This window comes from Bombina bombina, chromosome 2 (assembly GCF_027579735.1).
Source record: "Bombina bombina isolate aBomBom1 chromosome 2, aBomBom1.pri, whole genome shotgun sequence".
NCBI classification, from domain to species: domain Eukaryota; kingdom Metazoa; phylum Chordata; class Amphibia; order Anura; family Bombinatoridae; genus Bombina; species Bombina bombina.
The window spans coordinates 23482972-23496034 of NC_069500.1; positions in this window are offsets into that span (position 1 = coordinate 23482972).

Sequence of the window (13063 nt, forward strand, 5' to 3'; positions counted from 1 at the left end):
TTGAACTATAAAATAATTCCTTGTTTTCTTTTCTTTAAATTATTCTATTTTAATGATAACTATAGATGTACTTTGAGGTTTTTGAAAATGAAAATTCAAATGTTAATATTTGAGTAATTTAATATTGCATTAGATATGGGGAGGAGTGACATCTGTGTGCAAAAACAAAACGTGTCTGCATATGAACATTAGCAGCAAGTACCACTTTATCAGTTCATATTTAAATGGGTTTTACTTTGGTGATGTATATTTCACTGTGTGTAAATACTGCTCTTTTAAGTGTGCTACAAACAAAAAAACTGAACACAGTGTTCTTTTAAACTACAAGATTACATAAGACATTTATGGCTACCTTGGATAAATTACAGTATGATTACTTAGCCGTCAAACTGTGGCAGGTAGGAAATACTTCTCTAAAGTTTATTGGTATGATTCTCTCTCCTACTTTTGAAGTTTGAAATCCCTTTTGCTTGATACTCTAAAGAGTTCCAACAGCATATTTTACTCATCAGATCAGTCTGAGGATATGGTCTGGGGATTGTTTTTCTATTTCAGTTTAGAAATTGTGCTTAATAAATATTTACTACTCACCTCCTATATCCTTACAGCCTCTCAGAAAGACAGAGAAATTATAGATTTAAGCATATTATATCCCCTTTGCTCATAAAATAAACTGAAACACACACTACACAGACACTTGCAATTCTATGTAGTAGCCATGGGATTAAATAAGATTTCAGTTTAGTATCTTATTTATAAATTGAAGGAAACAACAATATATTTATTTTTTGTTTGTTCTATAAAAAATGCATTTCAAAATATATTTCAGTCTTTTAAATATACTTCCCTGTGCTGAATAACACTAATCTATATTTTCATGCTTGTAGAGGTTTGTGTCTTTCAATCAACTAAGGGCCCATTTCAATTGAGTCATCGAAAATGGAGCCCTAAACTACTAAAGTTGCGGACAGCTAAAACTAGTTTATGTCTCCATTTTAGTACAAAGTTTCCACTGAAATATTTTTTGCAGTGTGTGCAGTTGGTCTTTATATGTATTTATAATTTAGCTTAAGGGATAAACCTCCTATTACGTCCTACGTTTTCAATAAAAACACAACACAACTACTTTGGGGAAAAGACCGGTCACGGTCGCGTTTATTAAACAAATTGAATTCTGCCTAATCTAGCCAATAATTAGGCAGCTCAAATCAACCTATCCCTGAACTTGTAGCAAGTTCATTCCAGTTGGTGGCGGCATCTTCTTCTAGCTAACTAACCCCTACTTATTGACGGACAAGGCCCCTCCGATGTCTGCAGCGTGGCACAGGGGTTGCGCACGCTCATTGGCACAGTGAGAGAGATTTTGTTATGTAGAGCTCTTCGGCCTGCAGCTCTTTAAAAGGGGGAGAGAGGAACCCCTAAGCCGGCACTTAGTGGGCGACACCTCTCCCTGTGTTCGGGCCGTCACTCTGCTCACACTGCGCCCGCTCCCAGGGCCTTGCCCGACCGCCAGCTAGGGCACAATTTCACCAACCCAGTAAGGCATCCTCTCCAAACGAATCGTCCAACACGTATGAGAGAGGTGGATGACTAAATTACAACCTCGGGCTTATGGGGCTGGTTCAACTAAACCTACCCCCGCCGAGGACTGACTTACCCTTAACCTAACTTGCCGCCACATACCTTCATCCAGGGACGGGCGGGCGGGGAAAGTTCTCCTCGAAGTCTGGAGGCAGGAAGAGGCCGAATCCACTGGAACAGGACCCTATAAAGGCAAGAGGTACACCCTCCCACACATTTGCAACATTGTAGCATACACACACTTCTAGAATCCTCCAGACTTCAAGTCAGCTATCCCTTAATTTTGCTACAGGCCCACTAGAGGGCCCTCCACTTCCATAAGGGATAAACCTCCTATTACGTCCTACGTTTTCAATAAAAACACAACACAACTACTTTGGGGAAAAGACCGGTCACGGTCGCGTTTATTAAACAAATTGAATTCTGCCTAATCTAGCCAATAATTAGGCAGCTCAAATCAACCTATCCCTGAACTTGTAGCAAGTTCATTCCAGTTGGTGGCGGCATCTTCTTCTAGCTAACTAACCCCTACTTATTGACGGACAAGGCCCCTCCGATGTCTGCAGCGTGGCACAGGGGTTGCGCACGCTCATTGGCACAGTGAGAGAGATTTTGTTATGTAGAGCTCTTCGGCCTGCAGCTCTTTAAAAGGGGGGGAGAGGAACCCCTAAGCCGGCACTTAGTGGGCGACACCTCTCCCTGTGTTCGGGCCGTCACTCTGCTCACACTGCGCCCGCTCCCAGGGCCTTGCCCGACCGCCACAAAAGACGCCTCTTGCCGCCACACTTAACCAACATAGCCCTTAAATAACAGTATAACAATATAACATACAACCAAATTCAACTTTTTTTTTTTTTTTTTTTTTTTATATATATAAATAACGCTGTGTTAACAACGGTCGGATGCCAACCATAGCACAGAACTTTGAAACTAACTAATGCCCTAATAAATGTTCATTTTAAACAACCGATGAGATGGCTGTCTTAAGGTTAGCCAGGAAAATGTCCAACCCGACGTCCGCCAGGTGAACCCCATCCGGTCGGTAAAGGGCCTTCTTGTCGGCCGTAATAGTGTCATGCCTAATGACGAAACCTCCCACGGCCGTGACCGCTCTCCCCACTTCCCTATTAACTTTCTTGCGGACATTGTACGCTGCCCTCTGTGTCACAATGTGACGCCAACGCAGCCGTGCAACCACGTTAGACCAACCTATCCGCACATCCTGAAGCCATGTGCACACCCACTTAATGTCCGCAACCATAATCCGTATTAAATCCAACACGGGAATGGATCCCAAGTCATTTCCGCCCAGATGCACAACAATCACTTGAGGCTTTCCCCACCTCCTATGTGCATCCTGTAACAGAGCGGGAAGCTCCCTCCAATTAAGACCCCTGCGCCCGAGCCAGCGAATGTTAGCCCTGGATGCTGCCAATCCTAGCTGCTGCCCTCCCGGGGAATGATGCGCCCTGATAGCCGCCCAGTGGATAAAGGAGTGCCCAATAATCCACACGCGCACCGGGGTCTTTCCTGTACCTATAACAACATGGATGGGGACAATGAAATGGTGACAAACCACTGGCAATACCCCTTTCTCACCCCCCCCACTCCCCACCAAGTCGGGAAGGAATCAAGAGGTTACACACCTTACACACCCTCATCACTAAGCATGCAATGGGCGAATATAGCCCCTATATCGCTCAGACTTCCAACGCCCCATTTTCTTAATGACCGCCTGCGACGACCCCAAGGCCGCAGCACTAGTCGCTGCCCCGATGCGGAATGAATGCGGCGCAATCTTAGATGGATCCAATCCCGCTGCCGCTGCCACTTTGGCAAGCACTTTGCGGAACTGGAAAGCTGAAAGTGAACTACCGTCCTCGTGCACGAGAAACTGTAGTCCTCCGACCGGCCGTACATGGCCAGATTTACCACCAACGAGCGCAATCTTTCCGTCGTGATTGGCTCCCTCCGATCCTTTGCGGGTGGGGCCAACCGGCCCCATCCCTTCAAGATCTGCCTTACTAGAAAAGTACCTGTATAATCCCTGAAACCTAAGGCTTTATTGAAAAAGGACAATGCCGCTAACCTGCTCAAAGCTGACAATCTGGACATACCCTCAAGCTTCAAGCACGCAAGCCATTCTAGAACGTGTACCTGAGACGCCTGACACAACAAGAAGCCCTTCTGCAAGCTGAAACGCTCCCATGCCCTCCAATGCGCCGAATACGCAGCCCACGTCTTAGGAGCCAGCGATGCCCTGATCATGGGGAGGATGGACTCCCAACCCCCGCCAGCTGCCAAAGGAAAAGAGGGCACGTTAGACCCTCAGCTGCCGCCCTCGGGGCTACCCTTCTAAACTGATCCCATTGAAATCTGGAAAGGGCATCTGCTATCACATTGCTCACCCCTGGGACGTGCCGTGCTGTGAAGCGAACATTAAGCTGCAAACACCGCAAGACGAGGTGCCGTAGGTAGGTCACCACCACCGGTGAGGTTGCTGACAACCTGTTTATGGCGTATACCACGCTCATATTGTCTGACCAGAAGATTACTGACCGATTTGACAGCCTCTCTCCCCATAGTTCTATTGCTACCATAATAGGGAAGAGTTCTAGCATCGTAAGGTTACGCGTGAGACCCGCGGCAGCCCAGCCCTCTGGCCATGGCTCCGCACTCCAGTCTCCGTCTAAATAGGCTCCATAGCCAAACCCGCCCGCGGCATCCGTGAACAGATGCAAGGCTTGATTGGAAATGGGCCCGTCTCTCCAAAGGCAGACCCCGTTAAAATGAACAAGGAACCTCTCCCAAACTCTCAGGTCGTCCCTCATCTCCTCTGTCACCCGACGCTTGTGGCTAAGCGTCCGAGGCCCCTTCAATTGAGCTTCTAACCTGCGGTTGAAGACCCTCCCCATGGGGATCGCCCTCCCCGCAAAGTTAAGCAATCCCAGAAGGGATTGCAGCTCAGTAATGGAGATATGCTCCGCGCGACATGCTGATTGAACCGCCCCAAGTAGGCGGTCGACTTTATCTTTTGGGAGCCGGCATAGGGAGGCAACAGTGTCGATCTCTATGCCTAGGAACGTCAGGCAGGTACATGGTCCCTGCGTTTTTTCGTGCGCGAGCGGCACTCCAAACTCTGCTGTAATATCCTGCATCACCCGCATCAATGCCGCACATTCGCCAGTATCTGGACCCCCTACCAGCAGGAAATCATCCAGGTAGTGAGCCACGGCCCCGCCCCCAGACGCCCTCTGCACTACCCAGTGCAGGAAGGAGCTGAAGCATTCAAAAAGGGCACATGACAAGGAGCAGCCCATGGGCAAACACCTGTCAACAAAAAATTCACCCTCGAACTTCATCCCCATCAGCCGGAATGAGGAAGGATGAAGTGGGAGCAAGCGGAAGGCGGACTCAATGTCCAGCTTGGCCATCAAGGCCCCGCGACCCCGAGAGCGAACCACCTCCAGTGCCTCGTCAAAGGACTGATAATGCACAGAACTGAGGTCCGGATCTATCGCATCGTTCACTGACGCCCCCTTGGGATAAGACAAGTGGTGAATGAGCCTGTACTTCCCCTTCTCCCGCTTGGGAACTACCCCCAGTGGAGAGACTACTAGATCCGCGATTGGTCGTTCCCGAAATGGGCCGACCACCCTCCCCAGCCTCAGTTCCTTATCCAGCTTCTCCCTCACTACGTGCGGGAACTCATAAGCTGACTTTAGGTTACGGTGGACGGAGGACCCAGTTACTTGCGATGTAATCGGTATCCTAAACCCCACCCTCAATCCCGACGACAGGACTGCCGCTGCCTCGCCGTCAGGATACAGCGCCAGCCACGGCGCCATCCTCTTGTACCTAAGTGGAGTTGGGGCCCTTGCCCCCAGGTCCCCCTCTACTAATCGGGGAGGGTGCACCGGCTCCCCTTCTATTCGCGCATTCTGCCCCCGGGTGGGGTCCGCTGCAAAACTTGCAGATGTGCCGAAAGGAGCAATTTGCTCCCCTGTCACACTGCTTGTCCTGGAATTTCCAGCACTCCCTCCCCCGCCTCTTCGGGCGCGGAAAGGACCGCTGCGTCCCAGGCTTCGCCGCCCCGGTTGGCGAGGTAGACCTCTCGCGCCCCAACTTAGACCACAGGTGCATATCTTGCGTCCCGAAGTGTAAGATGTGGTTACCCACCATTTTCTTGCGAAACGCCACATCGTAGTCCCGCCAAGCACCTTCCCTGAACCTTTTGTAAATATCACCAATAGTGTCTTGATATTTAAAAAGGTTATGCCCCTGAGTCGGCCACCTATCAACATAGCAGGACGCCAACACCCTATATCCAGCCTGCCATTCCTCATAAGTTTCCTGGCGCCTAACTTTCTTGGGGCCCGAGCCCTCGGCCGCCCTCTCCTTAGCTCTACAGGCTTCCGGAGTGAGTTCGTAGATATTCACATATCTACCCTCTTGGATCTTTTTAATCACTTTAGCCTTCAAATGGCCGTAAAGTGAGTGGACTAGGCATGGGTAGGAATCCCCATGCACCGCCACTTTTCTTGATGCCACCTGCCCCGCCGGCGCAACTCCCGCTTGCGCTAAGGAATTGTTCTCCACGACGCCCTGCGTGCCTGCCTTCGCCTGCACCTGCGCTGCCACTAATTTTTTAATCATTCTAAACATTTGTTGTTGGCCCTTTCCCACTAAACCCAGCCCTGCCTCGCTATCAGAACCTGAGTCACTAGAGGAAGACCCCATGTTAGTGTGTGTAATATCAGTGATTGTGCACTCACCAGCTTGAGACAGCTGCTGCGACACTCCTTCCGATGGCTGTGGTTGTCCGCCTTCTGAAATGCTAGCAAGTCCCACAGCTCCTCCATTTGCCATGCAATGGCCGCTTGTACCAGCCTCCATTCTGCGTTCAGCACCTGATGACACCTGAGGAGACAAAACAGACTGGGGAGTACTCTGAGTGACGAAGAGGGCCCCAGATGGGGCCGCACCCTCCTTTTCGACACCCCTAGCCCTCTCTTGCACCCCAAGTGCTGCAGCCACCGCCCTTCTAATCAAATCCTCCTGAACACCCAATGCCTGACTAACGCATTCTCTCACCTCGCGCTGTACCTCAGCAGCGATCTGCGCACTGTCCACACGTGCATTCACACCCCTCAACTGGCCCTGCCTAGAAGCATCTACATTACCTATAGTACCTGACCTAAGAGTCACATTTTCATTGCCTTGTCTATTAGCTATCTGCTCCCTCTGCTGCTCAGGGGCCTGTTGCGGACGTACCGCTTCTTGAAAGTAGGGGGCATCATTTGCACCTAAACTTTGTCCCCTGCAAACTCTCACACTTTGCTCCTGACTCTGTGGCTGATCTCTCATGATAAGATCCCTGTTCATACCGGCAACAGCACCATTCGAGCCACTACCCCTCAGCACCACAACCTCCGCTTCTATTGGAGGTATAACCTGCTGCCTGTGACCCATGGGGTCCCCATCTGCCGTGATGGCGTCATCTGCGCCTCTAACACATGAGCCTCTCACCTGCCGCCTATGCTCCTCGCCTGCAGCCACACTCACCACCTGCCCGGTACCCGCCCCCCTGCCCCCTGCGGCCGTCGTCGCCACCCGGAGTCTCCCCAACTTACTAGGGGCTGCTCCGGAAGGCTCCTCCGGCTGGTCAGCAGGGCGGCGTTGTGTGCGCGCGCGACCGCGCTCCTCCCCAGAAGAAGATCCGTCAGAGGGGGAGGAGACGCGACGCACGTTACGTGCGGGGGCGTGGCCACGCCCCACGCTGCTAGAAGGCCTCAAGCCCGCCCGGCCGCGGCAGCCACCGGCAATAACCCCAGACCCTCCGGCACCATCCAGGCCCCGCACTATGCCGCCCGACCCCCGGCCAGAGGCCAGAGACTGGGCAAGGGCCAAGACAGTGGCCAGAGCGCCCGGCGGAAGCGCCGGGAGCTGCTGCATAAGGGCCCCAATGTCTGCTCCATGCTCCCCAGCTCCCCCTACCTCAGGCCCAGTCCTAGCAGAAACCTGGGCAGAATCAACACTGGGAACCGCTCTCCCTGCTCCTCTTCCCCTAGCCCTGGTGCTTGCCCCGGCCCCCGCCCTGCTAGAAGGGGTGTAACTGAGCTCCCTCCTAACCCTCTGTCTAGTAGCAATGGAGGGCCTACTGGGAACCCTAACTTGGGGGGTAGGGGGTACCACATCATCCAGGTCTGACTCCTCATTTTCTCCTGCAGGTCTCTTTCTTCTTGAAGGCTCCACCACCGCATCCCTGTACCTCCTGGGAGGCAAAGAAGTACGCCTGGCACGCTTCATGATCCCTGGGGCCTAAAGTTCAAGATATCCAGCACAGAAGAAAGTTCTCCTCGAAGTCTGGAGGCAGGAAGAGGCCGAATCCACTGGAACAGGACCCTATAAAGGCAAGAGGTACACCCTCCCACACATTTGCAACATTGTAGCATACACACACTTCTAGAATCCTCCAGACTTCAAGTCAGCTATCCCTTAATTTTGCTACAGGCCCACTAGAGGGCCCTCCACTTCCATTATCTGTGCCAGATTCCTCGAAAATTGCGATATAACCCAACATTTTTTACAATAAAAGTTACGTTTAACGCCTGCGCTCCTTACCTGTGATCGCCTCTAGAGAGAAAGACACAGGAGTTATATAGGTCACAAAGCAGAGAAAAAAGATAAAAAATGTTTTATTTAAGGAAAAACATTTTTTTGTTTTGTTACATTTTTAAATTTATTCATATATGTAATATTTATTGCTTCCCTAGGCACACCTCTAGTTTGAATTATGGAGATATGTGCTTGATTATATTTGTAAAAGAGGAATATGGGGGAAGTACTCAAAGCGCTAGTACAGGGTGGTCCGTTCTTGGAAACTGTAAACCAAAATAAAAATAAAATAAAAATAAAAAAATGCCTGATAACAGCTCTATGAAAGTTATTACAAAACTATTAAAAAACAGTTATTAAGAGTTATATTGCAAGATAATATAAACCTCTTACATACACCAAAAATGATACAGCAATGAATAAATGCACATATATGTATCTCTATATCTAAAATAGCGCAAAATTACTACAACATAACATCAACATTAAATAAATAGAACCAAATGTGCAGATACAGATGGAAATATGGTGCAGTGCGTGCTGAATGCTGCAGGGAAATGAATAAAAGTCTATTATATCTGGGGAGAGCCCCAATATGTGCTGGCGAGTGGTGAGAAAAACAGAAGTGCAGTAGGTATATAGTTCTTTTCGCACCCCTCACACTGTGACCTCCGATCCAGGTGAAAACCCCTTAAGGATGTGTACTCACAGCAAGCACCCTCAATCAGTATGAGGTAAGGTATAGGCGAAAATACTCTCTGCAGCTCGTGAATCCTGGGTAGAACTAAAGTGCTCTTTTCACTACGATTTGCAGCTTCTCCTCAGAATCCAATCTGTGTCACTCCTTTCACTACGATATCCAAAGAGGCTTATGCAAAGCCGTGGAATATGTGGATGACAAAAGTGATGCAAGGACTAGTGCAATATTGTCACACACAAGTTTATTTATAACAACCAAAATACAGCGTTTGTACTCACATTTATATACCTCAATGTGATGAGGTAACTTAGAGCATGAAGTGAGGTTATAAACCGATAAAAAACAGTCAATGCGATGGTCTGCGGTGTGCCAGTCTCAATATAATGTTCTATTTCAGCCTTATGCGTTTCGAAGGAATGTTACAGAACCTCCGTTCTCCCTTCTTCGTCAGAGGCTTAGAGCATTATTAATGCACATCCGTAAGGGGTTTTCACCTGGATCGGAGGTCACAGTGTGAGGGGTGCGAAAAGAACTATATACCTACTGCACTTCTGTTTTTCTCACCATTCGCCGGCACATATTGGGGCTCTCCCCAGATATAATAGACTTTTATTCATTTCCCTGCAGCATTCAGCACGCACTCCACCATATTTCCATCTGTATCTGCACATTTGGTTCTATTTATTTAATGTTGATGTTATGTTGTAGTAATTTTGCGCTATTTTAGATATAGAGATACATATATGTGCATTTATTCATTGCTGTATCATTTTTGGTGTATGTAAGAGGTTTATATTATCTTGCAATATAACTCTTAATAACTGTTTTTTAATAGTTTTGTAATAACTTTCATAGAGCTGTTATCAGGCATTTTTTTATTTTTATTTTGGTTTACAGTTTCCTAGAACGGACCACCCTGTACTAGCGCTTTGAGCACTTCCCCCATACTCCTCTTTCACATAATACTTCATTTTAGAAATATTTGGAAAAGATATTTGAATTTTGGGGGTCCTGTGCTCCTAGCAGCTCTTATAGAAAGGTCCACACATTTATATATGTTTTAATTCTAGTTAAGATATATTTTTATACATTGGATTTTTATTTAATCTGGTCCTCAGTTTACACTTTCTAAAGTGTGCATTGATATATATTCATATTTCATCATTTGTTTATTATTATTTTTTTCGTATGTATATATAATACTCTCAATATTTTCCCCATACTCTTAGTAGAATAGATTTGTTCCACTCAATTTAAGGGCAAGTTCTCTTTTCTCGTGTGCCTCAATAGGTCCAGAGCTTATACCTCTACTAGTTAGGGGTATACTCTATCTTTTTCTAGTATTTTGATTATGTTTGTATATGTAAATACATAATGATATTTATATAGGAACATTACTCTAACTAGTCCCATACCTGGGCCAGCAATACATATTAAATATAATAAGAAGGGCTAGATTACAAGTGGAGCGCTAAATTATCATGCGCCCGCTAATGGACAAATTTGCTGACGCGCAACAATTAACCAGACTTTATTAGCGCTCAGATAATTAACCAGAGATCCGATCTCTGGACAATTTTCTAAAAGTGCCCCAAATGCCCTCAAAATAGAGCTTTTTTAAAAAATAAAATAACCACACTAGGCAGTTTTTGGGGTCTAAAGTTGGTGGGAGTGGGGTAAAAGTGCCTTTACATTGCAGTCTATTGTAACTGTGTGTTCCTAGTAAATATATTTGTATATGCTTATATACATATGTATGTGTTAATATGTGTATATACACATATTAACATACAAACATATGTACATATTCATATACAAATATATTTACAAATGCTGCGCTTATGCTCTGATGCCGCAGTGCAGTTGTTATGTGTAAGAATTATTTATATCCTTAACTGCAGGACCACTCAGTCTCACACCAAACCTTAGGTTCATTAGATGTAATCAAGAACCTAGTTTTTGCTCATAGATCTGAGGGTCACTGCTGCATGGATGCAGAGTGAAAGAAATAAGAAATAAAGGTATATTATCCCGATTGCAATACCAGGTTGCAATATGCAGATAATTACAGAGATAGCAGATAAATAGCAAGAATTAGATAAGAACAAGATTAAGAATGAGTAGGTAAATGTCAGCCTCAAGAAACACAGGTTGCAACCAGGAAGTGTTTCTATAATATAGTAAGCAGGAGAGCTCTATAACAGTTAGTGATGTTTTTAGGTAACAGGCAGTCCTTGGTTAGTCTATAACGTTGTAAGTATTCACATAAACAGCAGACAGTCTTTTCATAGACAATAGTATGATTATTTGATAATGCACATAGAATAGGTAAGCAGTTCATCAAGCTGAATCGTTAGATGTTACAGGCAATCAGATAGTAAACGGTAGCGGCATTTGCATAAGCGTCACACTTTAAAACAAGCAGGATAGTCCTTCAAAGTAGTAAGTGAATTAAGGTATAATACGTTACCAACTTCAGAGAGTAAGGAATAGTAACGGTTACCGCAGCTTCAAGGTGAGTTGCTGTTAAGCAGAGGAGTTGTTTGTTAGCAGAGAGGATCCGGAGACTTGCGGTGACGTCAGACGCCGATTCACGGCTTCAATGTGGAAGCCGGATGAAACTGAATTAACAGATAAGAGTTACTTTAGAGATTCCGGACAAAACAGAGAGACCTGGTATATGACGATCCAAAGTTGGAAAGCACACAGCAGATGTAGTTGTTAGGAGTAAATTCCTTGGATAGGAATATCAGCAAGGGGTCTTCGTTGTTGCTCAGCATATAGCTAAGTGAGTACAAATTACCAAGCATAGGTAGACTGGAGGAGGGGCCTTAAATAGGGATGTCAATACCTGAACATCCTGATTTAAAGGGACAGGAACATAACAGGACGCCCCCCTAAAAAGAGCCGCTCCGCGGATCAAGGCTTGGGTCTGTCTGGATGTCTCCGATGAAAAATTGAAAGAAGACGAGGTGCCGACAAATTAGAATACGGTTCCCAGGAGTCCTCATCAGCCCCAAAACCTTTCCATCGTACCAGGTACTGGAGCTGATTGCGATATAAGCGAGAGTCCAAAATAGAATCCACCTCATACACAACTGGAGGGTTAGTCAACGAAGGATGAGGGGGATCTCTTACTGGAGAGAAAGGTTTCAGGAGGGACACATGGAATGTAGGATGTATCCTGAGAGAAGGAGGCAGCTGAAGAGTCACAGCATTTGGATTGACAACCTTAAATATGTCATAAGGACCTATGAAAAGACTTCCAAGCTTTTTACTTGGAATACAAAGTTTCAGGTGTCTAGTACTGAGCCAAACCTTATCCCCAGGTTTATAAAGAGGGGGTTTTGAGCGCCTTAAATCATAATGGTGTTTCTGTGAAGCTTGAGCTTCTTGCAAGGTTGTTTTGAGAACAGAGAAGCCCTCAGCAATAGTATTAACAGTCTGATCAACAGTAGGAAGCAAGGAATCAGTTCTGTGGAAAAGATGATATGAAGGGTAAAAACCATAATTGATATAGAATGGCGAAGTCTTTGTGGATGCGTTGGTCATGTTATTATGTGCGAATTCTGCAGTAGGCAGCAGAGCAAACCAGTTATCCTGTTGGTTGGTACAATAGCATCTCAAATACTGTTCAAGGGACTGGTTAGTCCTTTCGCATTGACCATTAGTCTGGGGATGATAAGCAGTACTTAATCTCCTAGTAATCTTGAGGATAGAACATAACTGAGTCCAGAACTTAGAGGTGAATTGAGATCCTCTATCAGACGTGATAGAGTCGGGTAGTCCATGTAACTTTACAACATGATTTAGAAATAGTAAGGCAGTTTCGGAGGCAGTTGGCAAACCGATATGTGGAATAAAATGAGCCATTTTAGAAAACAGATCAACAATGACTAGGATTGTATTATGGTTAGAGGATGGGGGTAGTTCCACTATATAGTCCATTGCTATGTCCTTCCAGGGTCTATCGGGAACTGGTAACAAGAGAAGGAGACCATAAGGGCGAGTTCTAGTATGTTTACAAGTAGCACAGACAGAGCAGGACCGGATATAAGACAAAACAGAACTTTTCATATTGGGCCACCAATAGTCTCTTTGAAGTATGCGTAGTGTTTTATGAAGTCCGGGATGTCCTGATAAAAGAGAATCATGTGCACAATG